This window comes from Peromyscus eremicus, chromosome 1, assembly GCF_949786415.1.
Source record: "Peromyscus eremicus chromosome 1, PerEre_H2_v1, whole genome shotgun sequence".
Lineage (NCBI taxonomy): Eukaryota > Metazoa > Chordata > Mammalia > Rodentia > Cricetidae > Peromyscus > Peromyscus eremicus.
The window spans coordinates 124,359,182-124,374,503 of NC_081416.1; positions in this window are offsets into that span (position 1 = coordinate 124,359,182).

Sequence of the window (15,322 nt, forward strand, 5' to 3'; positions counted from 1 at the left end):
AATTGAGTGTAGGTGGCACCATTTCAAGGGCTCTGCCCTGGACAGTACCAAAAGTGAGTAACTAGAAGTCTGTCCAGTCAACATTTATATTCTCTCTCTAGTCTCAACTGTGAGTGTGATGTGACTGGCTACTTGAGTTACTGCCTTGACTTCCCCAAAATGATGGCCCAGAACTTGGAACTGTAAGCCAGAAAAGCCCCTTCCTCCTCGAAGCAGCTTTTGGTCAGAATATTTCCTCATGGGAACAGACATGAAACTGGGCAAGGAATTCACTTGCAAGAGAGTGAGCAATAGAGACTGAAGAAAGTATAGTGAAGGGGTCACACTCACAGTATCAGTGTTGTTAGAGGTTCTTGCTCTTTTTAGGGGGCCCGCCACCCAGGTTCCAAATAAACCACACATGGAGGCTTCTTATTATTTATGAATGCCTGACCTTAGCTTGGCTTAGTTTCTTGCCAGCTTTTCTTAACTGAAATTATCCCATCTATCTTTCACCTCTGGGCTTTTCTCGTTCTCTTACTTCTCTACATCTTACTCTGTGGCTTGCTGTGTAGCTGGGTGGCTGGCCCCTGGAGCCCTCCTCCTTCTCCGGCTCCTAGATCTCCTCTATCTTTTCTCCTCTCCTCCCAGATTTCTCCTCCTATGTATTCTCTCTGCCTGCCAGCCCTGCCTATTCTTTCTCTTGCCTTGCTATTGGCTGTTCAGATCTTCATTAGACCATCAGGTGTTTTAGACAGTAACACAGCTTCACAGAGTTAAGTGAATGCAGCATAAACAAAAGTAACACACCTTAAAATAATATTCCCCAGCAGATCAATGTCATTTGGGGAGATGAAAGGCTGGTGACACACCGCAGAGTTTGTGAGAGTGAGGAACGGTTACAACCACAGGTATGACAAGCATGGATGGGATGATTACCAAGGCCTAAAAAGAACTATAGCTTGGACTGAAGGAGGGAGCTGCCCCAGCTAAGCAGCAGCACTTGGCAGATAAAAGACTCTGTGGTGGTTTGAATAGGAATGGCCCCCATTGACTCATGTGTTTGAATGCTTGGCCCATAGGGAGTGGCACTATTAGGAGGTTTGGCCTTGTTGGAGGAAGTGTGTGTCTGTGGGAGTGGGCTATGAGGTCTCCTATGCTCAAGCTACACCACTGTGGGAGACAGTTTACTTCCTGTTGCCTATGGATCAAGATGTAGAACTCTCAGCTCCTTCTCCAGCACCATGTCTGCCTGTGCAGTGCCATGCTTCATGTTGATAATGAACTAAACCTCTGAAACTGTAAGCCAGCCCCACTTAAATGGTTTCCTGTGTAATAGTTGCTGTGGTCATGGTGTCTCTTCACAGCAATAGACACCCTAACTAAGACAACATCCTAAGGCTCCTCTTCTGCCTCTGACATACTAAGTACAGCCTACCCCTCTCACCAAAAGACCAGGAAAAGGGAAGCAAGACAGAAAACACTGTGCAGGAACTCATCTGCTCTAGCCAAACACCACTGAGCAGTGGTTTTCAACCTGTGGGTTGCGACCTCTTTGGGGGGGTCAAAAGACCCTTTCACAGGGGTTGCATATCAGATACCTTGCATATCAGATATTTAAATTATGATTCATAACAGTAGCAAAATTACAGTTATGAAGTAGCAATGAAAATAATTTCGTGGTTGGGGGTCACCACAACATGAGGAACTGTATTAAAGGGTCCATCATTAGGAAGGTTGAGAACCACTACCATAGGGGAAAAAACTGTGGTCCTACCCGTTCATGCCAGCAGAGGGCACCTGAGAGGCTAATAACACCCACTCTCGGAAGCCTGTACTGCGCCATGCCAACCACCATCTGATACTAAGTTGTTGTTAGACATGGCTGGACAGGAGCCAGGAGTTTCACCTGCTCCAAAAGTATTGCAAAGCCTTTGGCCTCCCAGCAGTGTTGAGGGAGGACAGGGTGACCTGGATGTCCTCTTCCCTGCTGGTAGTTATGAAATAAATGGTGTTCCCAAAATGTTCATATGCTGAAGTCCCAACACTTTGTCCCTCAGAATGCGATTTTATTTGAAGAGAGAATGCCCAATGAGGAAACGGTGAAATGAAGGCTTGAGGTTGTGTCCTAGTCTGTATAAATGATGCTTCTGTGAGAAGAGGATTTAGACACAGACATACGCACAGAAGAGAAGTAAGTGATTGTACATACAAACAAAATCACACTTATAATGTAGAAAAATCACTCAACAAGCAACCATATCCATCAGTAAGTTACAAAACCAAATCCTGGAGACGTTATTGAAGCTTATTTCCATATTTACTACATTAAAATATTTATGACACAGTTTTTTTAGTAACTAAACAAAAACCAGTGGGCAAACAGTTAAGAGCAAATTTTGACTATACAAACACAAAAGAAAAAATAGGGAAACTATCCCAAAGGAAGGCCAAACATTGGATTTGCTAGACAAAGACATTAATATCTAATATGATTTTTAAAAAGCTAGCCGGGCAGTGGTGGCCCACGCCTTTAATCCCAGCACTTAGGAGGCAGAGGCAGGTGGATCTCTGTGAGTTCAAGGGCAGCCTGGTCAACAGAGTGAGTTTCAGGGTGGCCAGGGCTACACAGAGAAACCCTGTCTTGAAAAAAAAAAAAAAGAAAAGAAAAAGAAAAAGAAAAAAAGCTTGAGGAAATCATGTACCAAAAAAATTAAGAGGCTCAACATAGCAGCGGATGCCTAAGATCAGCACTTGGAAAGCTGAAGTGGGAGATTTGAGGCCAGCCTGGACTACATAGTGAGACTCTATCTCAAAGAGAAAAAACACTGGACAGACTATGAAGAAAGAGGGATTCTAACACATTGTGGTGGAAATGTAAATTGGTTCAGCCCAATCATCCTGTTTGAAATATGGAGATTTCTTGCAAGGAACTAGAAATAGACCTACCAGATTGTCTGACAATCCCTAGTATATATCCACAGAAAATGAGCACTCTAGCACTGTTCACAGCAGCCAAGCCGTGGAGCCAACCAAAGCTTGCATGGTGTGTGTTAGCTTCCCACCACTGTAACAACACACCTGAAATGAACAGCTTGGAAAGAAGAAAAATTGACTGTGTGTGGTTCAGGATTTCAGAAATTCCAGTCCAGAGTGCCTGGGACCCAGTGTCAGGGCTGACATGAAGGCAGATGTGACAGCACAGATGTGCCAGGAAGGGCACAGCATAGGGCCAGGAAGCAAAGGAAGAGAAAGGAACAGGAATAAGATACAGTCCCCAAAGTCATATCCCCAAGGACTCATTCTCTCCAGTGAAGTCTCACCTCTTAAATATCCGTCAGCTCCCAATAGCCTGTCAAATCATGAACCCTTCAGTGAATTATCACACTTATGCATCAAAGATCTCATGACAGAATTACTTCTCCAGAGCCCTACCTCAGAATGATAGTGCACTGAAGACCACTGTGTTCAATAGATGAGGCTTTAGGAAACATTCCTGATCCAAACCAGAGAATGGATGTGCAGATAATGAAAATGTGGTACATACAAACAATGAAATACTACTCAGCCAGGGGGAAAAAAATGAAATCCTCTCATTAGAATCAATGTGAGTGGAACTGGAAGTCACTACTTTAAGTGAAGTAAGACACGTGGACAAATATCACTTGTTCTTACTCATTTATAGAAGCCAAAATGTCAACATCACAGAAGAACAGAGAGGAACAGTCGTCTACAGAGTTTGAGAAGGACCAAGGAGAAGGGTGGTGTTCTACATGGTCTAGAGAATGATGAATCATACAAAGACAATTGGGATTGTTAATGAGGAAAAGCTGCATCCATCAAATTCTTCATAAACTCCCAGAGTCGACTCAAATGTTAGATAATCTTCCTGAGAAAAGCATAGCGTTTGCTCTCATTTGACCCAAAAATCATTCATATGATTGAACGATAAGTTATTACCTTCCTACAAGTTTTTTGGAGGTAGAACCTGAGATGTGTGGGTTATGACAATGGTTGCCTGGGTTACTTTGCAAAAATTTGAAGGTGTAGGCTATTCAACAAAACCTCTTATAAAGTGGCAGCTCCTCACTGGAGCCCACAGATACTGGCAATGCCTAAAATGGGATGAAAGACTGCCTTTTCTGGCTCTGTGTTGGGTCATATATAGAAATAACTCAAGAATTGAACATTTCCCAAAAGCAGGTAACCCAATTAAATGAATTGGGTGAATGAAATGAACAAATACTTCTCAGAAAACAGTGTATGTGTATCCAATAGATAATGTGGAAAAAAAATGTTCAGCACTTTTAGCCACCAGGGAAATGCAAATCAACCATAAAGAATGAAAGCATGACATTTGCCAGAAAGGGGATGGAGCTCGAGATCACTGTGTGACATGAAATAAGCCAGGCTCAGACAAACATCTTACCTGAAGAGTGTGTGTGTGTGTGCGCGCGCGTGCGTGTGTGTGTGTGTGTGTGCGCGCGCGCGTGCGTGCATGCATGTGTGTGTGTGTGTGTGTGTGTGTGCACGTGCGTGTGACAGGAAAACAGAAAGGGGACTATGAGAACCGAGGAAGAGATGCGGAAGGAGAAGGAAGAAAGGAATAAAAGATGATAATGGAGCCTGTCACTTATTAGAAAGTAGTAGGGATCCATATTCAAATTGCTGAAAGAAGGCAGACATACTGTCATAGGAGAACTCCATATCCAGAAAAATTAGCTTGGATAACTATGTTAGCTATTTTTCTCACTCTTCTGACAAAGAACCTAACAGAAGTGACTTCTAGGAATAAAGATTTATTTGGGCTCAGGCTTTGCGAGGATACAGTCTACTGTGCAGGAAAGGTGTGGTAAATCTCACGGCAGTCAGAGCCTGGGACTGAGATGCCTCGTAGCTGGGTGGACCAGAGAGCGGGGAGAGTACTCAGGGAGTGAGTGGAGTGGAGTGGAGCCAGTGGTTGCCTCCAGCAACCCATTTCCTTTGGTGAGACTTCACCTCCTGAAGTTCCCACGATCTCCAGAAACAGAGCTACCAGCTAGGAAACAAGCATTCAAACACATGAGTCTGTGGGGAGACATTTACTTCCAAAGCATAACAATTATAAAGCCAGAATTAAATATTTACAGATAACCAGAATCTGAAGGCTTTCGCCATTACTAGGGAGTCCTCAGGCTAAAATGAAAGAACACTAGACAGTTGCTCAAAGCCAAAGACATAAACATCAAGAAAGATAACTATTTCTACACAGATAAATATGAAAGTCCTCTTTTTAAAAAAAAATCACTTCAAAGGCAAATGTGAAAATAGTAACAGATGTTTATATATAGTATACAATATAAAAAGATGAACTGCGGGGGCTGGAGAGATGGCTCAGCAGTTAAGAGCACTTGCTCTTACAGAGGGCCAAAGTTCAGTTCCCAGCACCCACATGGTTCATAATCATCCTTTACTCTAGTTCCAGAGGATCAGAAGCCCTCATCTGACCCTCCACAGACATGTATCTGGTGTTCATATATAAATGCAGGCTAAACACACATACACATAAAATAAGTAAATCTTTTTTTGAAAGATGAATTGTGCGATGATAATAACATCAGTGATGAGGGGAGGAGTACGGGAGCCAAGTCCTGTGTACTTGTAAATGGGCACACAAAAGGCATATGGGTGTCAACGCAACTAGTTGGTTGAAAATACGATATGTTCATTATAACTCTCATGTTTGTCCCGTTTGTCATTCAACAAACACGAGAAAAACATTATTACAGTATTATTTTGGTCCGTGGCTGTAGAGGCATCAGCCATGTTCCATGGGTGAGGCCGATGGGCCTGGCAGAGGGAAGCTGCTTATGTGATGGCTGTCAGGAAGCAGAGAGGATCAGAAAGGAGTCCGAGACAAGACAGACTCCTTAACAGCATGCCCCTGGAGACCTGTTTTTTCCGCCAGGCCCCACCTGATAATATCTCATTTCACATAAACTCATCACTAGATGAATCCTTTAATGAAGTTTAGCACCCTTGTGAACGAATCACCTTGGTTCCCAGCTTGGAGCCAAGCGGCAACATGAGCCTTGTAAGGGCATACTTCATATTCTGCCCCATCCCCCAGAAGGCTTGTGTCCATTTCATAATGCAAAATGCATTCAGTCCATCCCCGAGAGTCCTCAGAGTCTTAACTGTTCCAACCTTTCTCAGAAGTCCAAGTTCAAAGTCACCTCTAAGATTCGAGGCAAGGGTGAAAATCAAAAAGAAAACAATATGCTTTCATACACAGTGATGGAATTGAATAGATATTTCTATTCTAAAAGGGAGAAATAGGATGGTATAAAACACATCCCAGCAATACTAAATACTTCAGTGGCTGGGGATGTAATGCTGGGCTGTTAGCATCCGTACACTTGGGCAGCAGAAACCCTGTGGCCTTGCAGGCCAGGTGAACTTCCTCTCAGGCTCTCTCTGATCGCTGCCAGAAATGTTCCTCAGCATGTGTTCCACATTCTAGGCATCTGAGCTTCAGGCAGGAGGTGGGTGTGTGGTAGGGAGACTTTCTTTTATACATGGCTTCACTCTCGAAGTTCCTGAGCCACCATCTCTGGAACTGCTCATGGGAATTCTGATCCTGGCTGGAACTGCCCGGCCTCCCAGGACTGCCTTTGAAGTCTGAGTGGACAACATAACTCTTGCTTGTGCATGCCTATAAAGTTAGCATCATGTAAAAGATGCCAAGGTCTGCCACCAGCTAACGCAGTAGCCAGGCTCCCGTGGACCTGAAATGGCCTCATAGTGCCTGAAAGGATAAACCTGGGGTGAGGGAACCTTCCCTAGGCAGCTGTGTGACATCCAGGCATCCTGATTCTTTAGGCATGGGGAAGTAATTCCTTCCTCACCACAATTACCTTGAAGATAAGTTGATGATACTCTTTATGGTTATTTTGATTCACTGTGGTTTCTCCAGGAGGCTGCATATGCTGTGAATCAGCCAATGTACGGTGCTGTTCCTCCCATAGCTCAGAAGTCAAGGTCCAGAAGTCAAGAGGCTGATGAGAGGACGGGAATTCACCCTTACTCCTTGGATATACTAGAAGGAATGTTATCTTCCCTACCTTATGCTCTCCTGGCCTACAGGTCTAGGTTCCAAATGAGAAATGATTCCTCCAGGAAATAGTTATTCTATTGAACTAAAAATTTACGATTCTAGCTAACCACTTTGGGGATCCTCATGCCATTGAATCAACATACAAGGAAGAGAACAACTATTTTTTGTTGGTGACTAGTCCTGACTATTAAGGAAAAGTTTGATTTCTGTTCCATACAGAGGTGAGACTGAGTATGTCTGTAATGGCTTTATTATTATCATGCCTTCTGACATATCAATGGAAAACTACAATAACCCAGCCTACAGATAACTGTTAATGCCCTAGTTTCCCCCAAATGAAGGTTTGGTCACTCCACAGTACTAACAGCAAATCAGCTGATATGCTCACTGAGGGCAAAGGGAATGTGGAGTATATAAAGAAAACTAACACAAATATCATATGCTTCACTGAAGAATAAAGACCGTAATTGTCATGAGTATTTTCTAACGTTACTGATATGTTTGCAGGTATAGTGTATAAAACATTTGTTATCTTCACCCAGCCCCTTGCCATGCATCAGAAAATCTGTGACTTTATACCATAATAGTTAAGTTATAGACCATCAAAGAGGAAACACCTGCAAAGGACTCTGCATTCTTTTCTGGACAGTGATCAGGACAGTGAGGCAGAACTGTGTTTATTTGGAGACAGGACCTAATGAGAGGCACAGGGGTTCCAACTTGACAGGGAGTGAATTTGATTCATTTCACAGGACAACTGGCCATGGTGCCTGCATTTGTTACTTTTCTGTAGCTGTGATAACACCTTGACCAAGGCAACTTATTGAACGGTTTATTGGGGCTTATGGGTCCAGAGGGATAAGAGACTATCACACTGTCACCATCATGGCAGGAAAGTGTGGCAATAGGCAGGTGAGGCAGCAGGAACAGCTGAGGGCCCACGTCTCAAACCACAAGCAAGAAGCAAGAGAGTCCACTGGGAATAGTGCTAAGCTTTGAGACCTCGAAGTCCACCCCCAGTGACTCCTCCCCCCAGCAAGGCCACACCTCCTGAACTGAGGACCCAGGATGCAAACATCTAAGCCTATGGGGCATTATCCTTTAAACCCTGACTGTGCCTGTGTGTTAGTCAGATAGTATCTCTAGTATTTCTGTGAGAGCCGGCAGGGTTTTCGAATTTTTCTTTCTTTCTTTTTTTTTTTTTTAACATTTAAACCTATGTATATTTTTTTGCTCCTTTTCTTTTTTGATAAGGTTAGGTACAAAGTATTGGGTTTCCTAACTGTCATCATAGAGCCTTCATCCAGTAACTGATGGAAGCAGATGCAGAGATCCACAGCCAAGCACCAGGCTGAGCTCCAGGAGTCCAGTTGAAGAGAGGGAAGAGGGATTCTATGAGCAAGAGTGGGGGTCAAGATCATGATGGGAAATCTACAGAAATAACTGAACCAAGCTTGTGAGAGCTTTGAACTTCAGACCAACAGCTGTGGAACCTCCATGGGACCGGTCTAGACCCTCTGCATACGGGACACAGTTGTATAACTTGGTCTGTTTTGAGGGGCCCCTGGCAGTATGATCAGGATCTTTCCCTGGTGCATGAGCTGGCTTTCTGGATCCCATTACTATGGTGGGACACCTTGTTCACCCTTGATGCATTGGGGAAGGGCTTGGTCCTGCCTCAATTGAATGTACTAGGCTTGGCTGTCTCCCCATGAGAGAACTTACAATGTTGGAGGAGGGGATGGAGGGTGGGTCTGGGGTGAGGGGAAGGCGGGGGTGGGGGGAGCGGGAGGAGGGATGAGAGGGGGATCTGTGGTTGGTATGTAAAATGAATTTAAAAAATTAATGTAAAAAAAATAAAATAAAAAAGTATTGGGTTTCATTATAGCGTCACTACAGGTACATTTTGTTATACTTTGTTCTCTTTCACTCCCTTTTGTTATTACCCCCTCGGTGGCCCTCCCCATCTCCAGCTGGTTCCCTTTCTTCCCCTAGGTGGTCCCAACTTCTGCATTTGTACTACATGTATTCTGTTACCCTTCCTTTTCCCTACACTTAAAGTGTCTCTTTTCCCTCTCATGAACACTTTCTAGTCTTGTGAACCACAAATACACATTGTAATTTTAAATTCAGTTTCTGAGTAAAAAGCAAACAAACAAAACAAAAAAAAATGTGGTGTCCATCACCCCAACTCCAGCTTGTTTTGCTTAACACGGTGATTTCCAATTGCATCTGTATTCCTGAAAATGTCTAGATTTTCCAGGTTTGGGGGAAGATAGATTTTCAAAGTATCCTCTCATGATTCTCTGTTCTTTATTAGACTCTGTAGTAACTCCCCCCTTTTCATTTCTCTTTTCATTAACTCTGTTCTTGTTTCTTTTGGTTACTTTTAAGTTTGTCAATTATATTTTTTTTTAAACCCAATTTTTGTTTGATCAACAATATGTGTTGTTCTTTTAGTCTCTGTTTCATTCATTTCTCCCCTGGTTGTTATCTCTTGTCACCTGCTGCTTTGGGGGTTTGGTTGCTCTTGTTTTACTAAGACCTTAGTGCACATCTGTAGGTTGTTTATTGAAAATCATTCTTTCTATGTAAGCACTCACAGCTGCAGACTCTCCTTCTAGAACTGCCTTCGCTGTATCCCAAGGGCTCTGGAAAGTTGTGCTCATTTTCATTTTGATTCTAGGAATTTTTAATTGTCTCCCTGATTTTCTCAGTGAATGGTCATTTAAAATGTGTTTTGCAGTCTTCACATACAGTGTAATTTCTGTAGCTGTTCTTGACATTGATTCCTAGTTTTGTTGCACTATGAACTGAAAAGATACAAGACATTCAATTCTTTTATATTCGGTACATCTTGATTTGTGGCTTATAAGACAGTCTGTTTTAGAGAAGGTTCCACGAACTGCTGGGAAGGCTGCTATAATAATGGTTTAGAATGTAGTGAGAAAAACATGTTTGCTAATTCCTGACCCGACCTCGAGCTGAACTTGAAGTCTGCCTGACTCTCAGGCATGCACAGTACTTACATGAACTCATCTGCCATTGTTCTGCTTCTATAACCACGAGGCTTTCTGCTCTCCTCCCTGATCAAACAGTGATACCATGGCAACACAGCTAGGCCCCATTTTTGTAAAAAGCCCATATCCTGTCTTGCTTACCAAGAGCCCCCTCACCCGAGTCAACAGAAAGTGCCCAACTTGTGAGTTTTGCCTTTATAAACCCTCTGCTTTACCAATATGGGGTCATTTCTTTGGACTTACAGTCACAGGAGTATGTGCCCCTGGCCAGGTCTGTATGGCTCAATAAAATGTAAAATCTATAAAGAGCTCACCCTGATCTTCTTCTCTTCGGTGAGAACAGCCCAGTTAGAACAAGTATAAGACTAAGCAAGGTTATATTTAAAAATATATATGTATATACATATACATATATGCATGTAACAACAATCAATGAAATAAAGAGGCCATGAATTTGAAAGAGAGAAGGAAGGGGTATGTGGGAAAGTTTGGAGGGAAGAAAAGGAAGCGAGAGATGGAGTGATTATATTATAATCTAACAAAACAAGGTGCTGAAGAGATGGCTCAGTGGTTAAGAGCACTGACTGCTCTTCCAGAGGACCTGAGTTCAATTCCCAGCCTCCACATGGAAGCTCACAACTGTCTGTAACTCCAGTTCCAAGGCATCCAACACAGATACACATGCAGGCAAAACACCAATGCACATAAAATAAAAACAAATCATTAAAAAATATATTTTAAAAAAAGAGTCAGGACTACTTCCTATGGTGGTTAATATTATCAACTTAGCGGGATCTAAAATCACTGAAGAGATGAGTCTCCCTCACTCTGTCGGTGAGGGAGTATTTAAATAAAGATAATTGAAGGGAAATGACATACCCTAAAAGTGGGTGACACCATTTCTGAGGGTTCAGGACTGTGTGACAGGGAGAAGTTGAGCTGAATGTAATGGTTAATGTTGATTGTAAACTGGGCAGGATTTGGAAACGCTTGGAGACCAAGCTCTGGGCATGCTATGAGAGATTATCTTAGTAGGTTTAGTTAGGTGAGAAGACTAACTCGAATCTAAAGGAGGGTGGTGCTGTTCCATGAACTTGGGTCCTGGGGTTCATCAAGAAGAGGAAGCTAGCTGAGCATGAGCAGATGCAATGTCGTCAACTGTCTCAAGTTTCCACCCCCAGGACCTGCCTGTCATGATTATCTGTATCCTTGAAATTCAAGTGGACCTGACCCCTTTCTCCTTTAAGCTGCTTTTTTCCATTTTGTATCATAGCAACAGGAGTAACTGACACATTGACCATTCATCTCTCTGCTTCCTGACAGTGAACAAAATGTGAGCAGCTGCTTCATGCTCTTGCCATGATAAACTACAAGCCCAGACTGTGAGCTGAAATAAATCCTTCCTTCTTTTTTTTAAACTGTTTTATTTATTTTTTATTAACATTTTTTTCTTTATTTTACATACTGACCACAGTTCTCCCCACCTCCTCTCCTCCTGTTCCCTCCCCTCCCCATCCATCCACTCCTCCTCTGTCTCCATTCAGAAAGGGGCAGGCCTCCCATGGGCTTGAACATAGCAAGGCACACCAAGTTGAGGTAGGACTGAGCTCCTCCCCCTGTATCAAGGCAATCCAGCATGAGGAACAAGTTCCCAAAAGCTAGTTATGCACCAGGGACAGGTCCTGATCTCACTGCTAGGAACCTTACAAACAGACCAACCTACACAACTGTCACACACATGCAGAGGGCCTAGATTGGTCCCATGCAGGCTTCCTAACTGTTGGTCCAGAGTCCATGTGCTCCCATGGGCTCAGGTCAGCTGTTTCTGTGGGCTCCATGTGGTAACCCCCCTGGCTCATACAATCCCATCTCCCTTTCCTCAGCAGGACTCCCAGAGCTCAGCCCAGTGCCTGGCTGTGGATCTCTGCATCTGCTTCAATCAGTTACTAGATAAAGTCTCTGTGATGACAATTAGGGTAGTCACCAAACTGATTACAGTAGATGGCCAGTTCTGACACCCTCTCCATTGCTAAGGGGTCTTAGCTGGATTCCTTGTGGATTCCTGGGAGTTTCTCTGGCACTAAGTTTCTTCCTAGCCCTCCATCCACTCCCAAACCATCTCCTACACCCAGTCCACTCAACCTGTTCCCTCAAGTTCCCATCACCCTTTTACCCCACCGCTGCCCTCAGTTTACCCAGGAGATCTCTTCTATTTCCCCTTCCCAGGGAAATCCTTGCATCCTTCTTTGGGCCCTCTTTGTTCTCTAGCCTCTCTGGGGCTGTAAATTATAGGTTGTTTATCCTGTACTTTACTCCTAATATCCACTTATGAGTGAGTACATACCATGTTTGTCTTTCTAGGTCTGGGTTACCTCACTCAGAATTATTTTTCTAGTTCCATCCATTTGCCTGCAAATTTCATGAGGTCATTGTTTTTCACAGATGAGTAATACTCCATTGTGTAAATGTACTACATTTTCCTTACCCATTCTTTAATTGAGGGGCATTTAGGTTGTTTCCAGGTTCTGGCTATTATGAATAACACTGCTATGAACATTGTTGAGCAAGTGTCCTTGTGGTATGATTGAGCATCCTTGGGGTATATGCTCAAAGTGTTATAGCTGGGTCTTGAGGTAGATTGATTCCCATTTTTCCTAGAAACACCATACTGATTTCCAAAATGGCTGTACAAGTTTGCACTCCCACCAACAGTGGAGGAGTGTTCCCCTTGCTCCACATCCTCTCCAACATAAGCTGCCATCAGTGTTTTTTGATCTTAGCCATTCTGACAGGCATAAGATTGTATCTCAGAGTCATTTGATTTGCATTTCCCTGATGGCTAAGGATGTTGAACATTTCTTTAAGTGTATTTCAGCCATTTGAGATTCTTCCATTGAGAATTCTGTTTAGATCTTAACCCCATTTTGAAATTGGGTTATTTGGTTTTTTGATGTCTAGTTTCTTGAGTTCTTTATATGTTTTGGAAATCAACCCTCCATGTTGATTGTAGGGTTGGTGAAGGTCTTTTCCCATTTTGTAGGCTGCTGTTTTGTCCTATTGATAGTGTCTTTTGCCTTACAGAAGCTTTTCAGTCTCAGGAGGTTCCATTTATTAATTATTGATCTCAGTGTCTGTGCTACTGGTGTTCTATTCAGGAAATTGTCTCCAGTGCCAATGCATTCAAGGCTATTTCCTACTTTCTCTTCTATCAGATTCAGTGTAACTGGATTTATGTTGAGGTCTTTGATCCACTTGGACTTGAGTTTTGTGCAGAGTGATAGATATGGATCTACATGCTGACATCCAGTTATGCCAGCACCGTTTGTTGAAGATGCTTTCTTTTGGACAAACAATAAGGAAACTCATCCCTGGGAGAGGCTAATTTTCCCTCTCTTGACAGTCATTAATTGCCTGTAGTTCTTAGTCTAGGAATGGGATCCTATGAAATTTTCTCTCTTCCACAATAGCATGTCTCTTGGTACTGCCATTGTTCTGGTCTTGTTTGTGTAGCGGTTTCTAGAACAGTTTTATAGCAGAATTCCTGGTATTCTGCCTTTTACAAGCTTCCTATCCCTCTTCCCATTTATTCCCTGAGCCATAGATGCAGAGCTGTAATGTACATGTATCCACTAGGGCTGAGCTCCCCACAATGTGTTGATCTCTGCATTGTGTCCAGTTGTGGCTTTCTGTGATGGTTTCCATTCGCTGTAAATAGAGGCTTCTTTGATGGGGGGCAGAGTGGTTGCTACTTCATCTGTGAGTATGAGGATAAGATTTAGGAGGTAGTAAGGAATTATGCTGGCCTAGCAAAGTGGTGATAATAGATAGTTGATTCTAATGTTCATGACTCACTAGCTCTGGCATGATTTCCCTCTTGTTGAGTGGGCCTTAAGTCCAATTAGCTGTTGGTGACCACCAACATGTAAGTGCCACTTTTTGCACCTTTATGGATATCTTGCCATAATGGTCATTATGTGGTTCATAGGTGTCACAGCTGGATGGTTGTCTTAATTAGGGTTACTATTGCTGTGAGAAGACACCACGACCATGGCAACTCTTAAAAAGTAAAACATTTGACTTGAGTGGCTTGCTTACAGTTTCAGAGGTTCAGTCCATTATCATCATGATGGGGAGCATGGCGATGTGCAGGTATGTCATGCAGGCAACAGGATGTCAACTGACTCACTGGACAGTATTCCAAGCATAGGAAACCTCAAAGCCCTCCTCCACAGTGACATACTTCCTCTAACAAGACCACACCCGCTCCAACAAAGCCACACCTCCTAATAGTGCCACTTCCTATGAGATTATAGAATTATGGGATTATGGGGACCAATTACAATCAAACTACCATAGTGGTCTATCAATTGTTTCTCTCCTTTGACAGCTTATGCAGTATTTTCTTGTGCCATGGAAGCTAGAAGGAGGCTCCAAGGTTAGATCCAGTTCAAATCATCCGAATCCTGTGTTCTAAGTGTGTGATGTTATTTTCAGCAATAGAGGCCTACCTTCAACCTCTGAGAGGCAACCAAGAGCTACATCAATGGTCTGTATTGTTTTGGGCATCACTTGGACCCCCTGAACAATTATAAGGTTTCCCATGCCTGGTACTGGGGTTTCTGTTAGTCTGTGGTTCTTATGGGGAGCATTGATAGCCCAAGTGGCATAACTTCCCTTAAGATGTGTATGATCTATACATCTTGATGTCTGTTAAGACCCCTAGATCTTACATGCAAATCCCTGGAAAACAGAGACATGACACCAGTGAAAAAAGTGTCACATTCCAAGCATGCAGACAGAACCTGGATTGACCTGAAATGTCTTGAATTTATTATGTCCATTGTTGAAACTGAGCTTTATAAAGCATCTTGTATACACTAATATGTGAATCCTATCAATTGATAAAGAAAAAATAACCATAATGCCAGCACCCTTTCCTAATAAAAATTACACCAGAAGACTTGAGAAATCCATGCCCAACTGGAGGACCTAACCAGCCTCACACAGGTAAGCACTCAGGACCAAATAGCCATTGTTATCCCCCAGGTCCTAGTGCCTTGTCGACTACTTTTCATTTAGTCCCCTCAGTCTTCTCTAGAATAAACCAGGCTTTCCTTTTCTACATCCTCTCTATCATCATCGGCCCCTTGCTCAAGGGAGCACAAGGTGTGCAAAACACAGCCCCTGTATACTTCCCTCTTCCTCCTTTGGCCTGTGTCCATAGCAA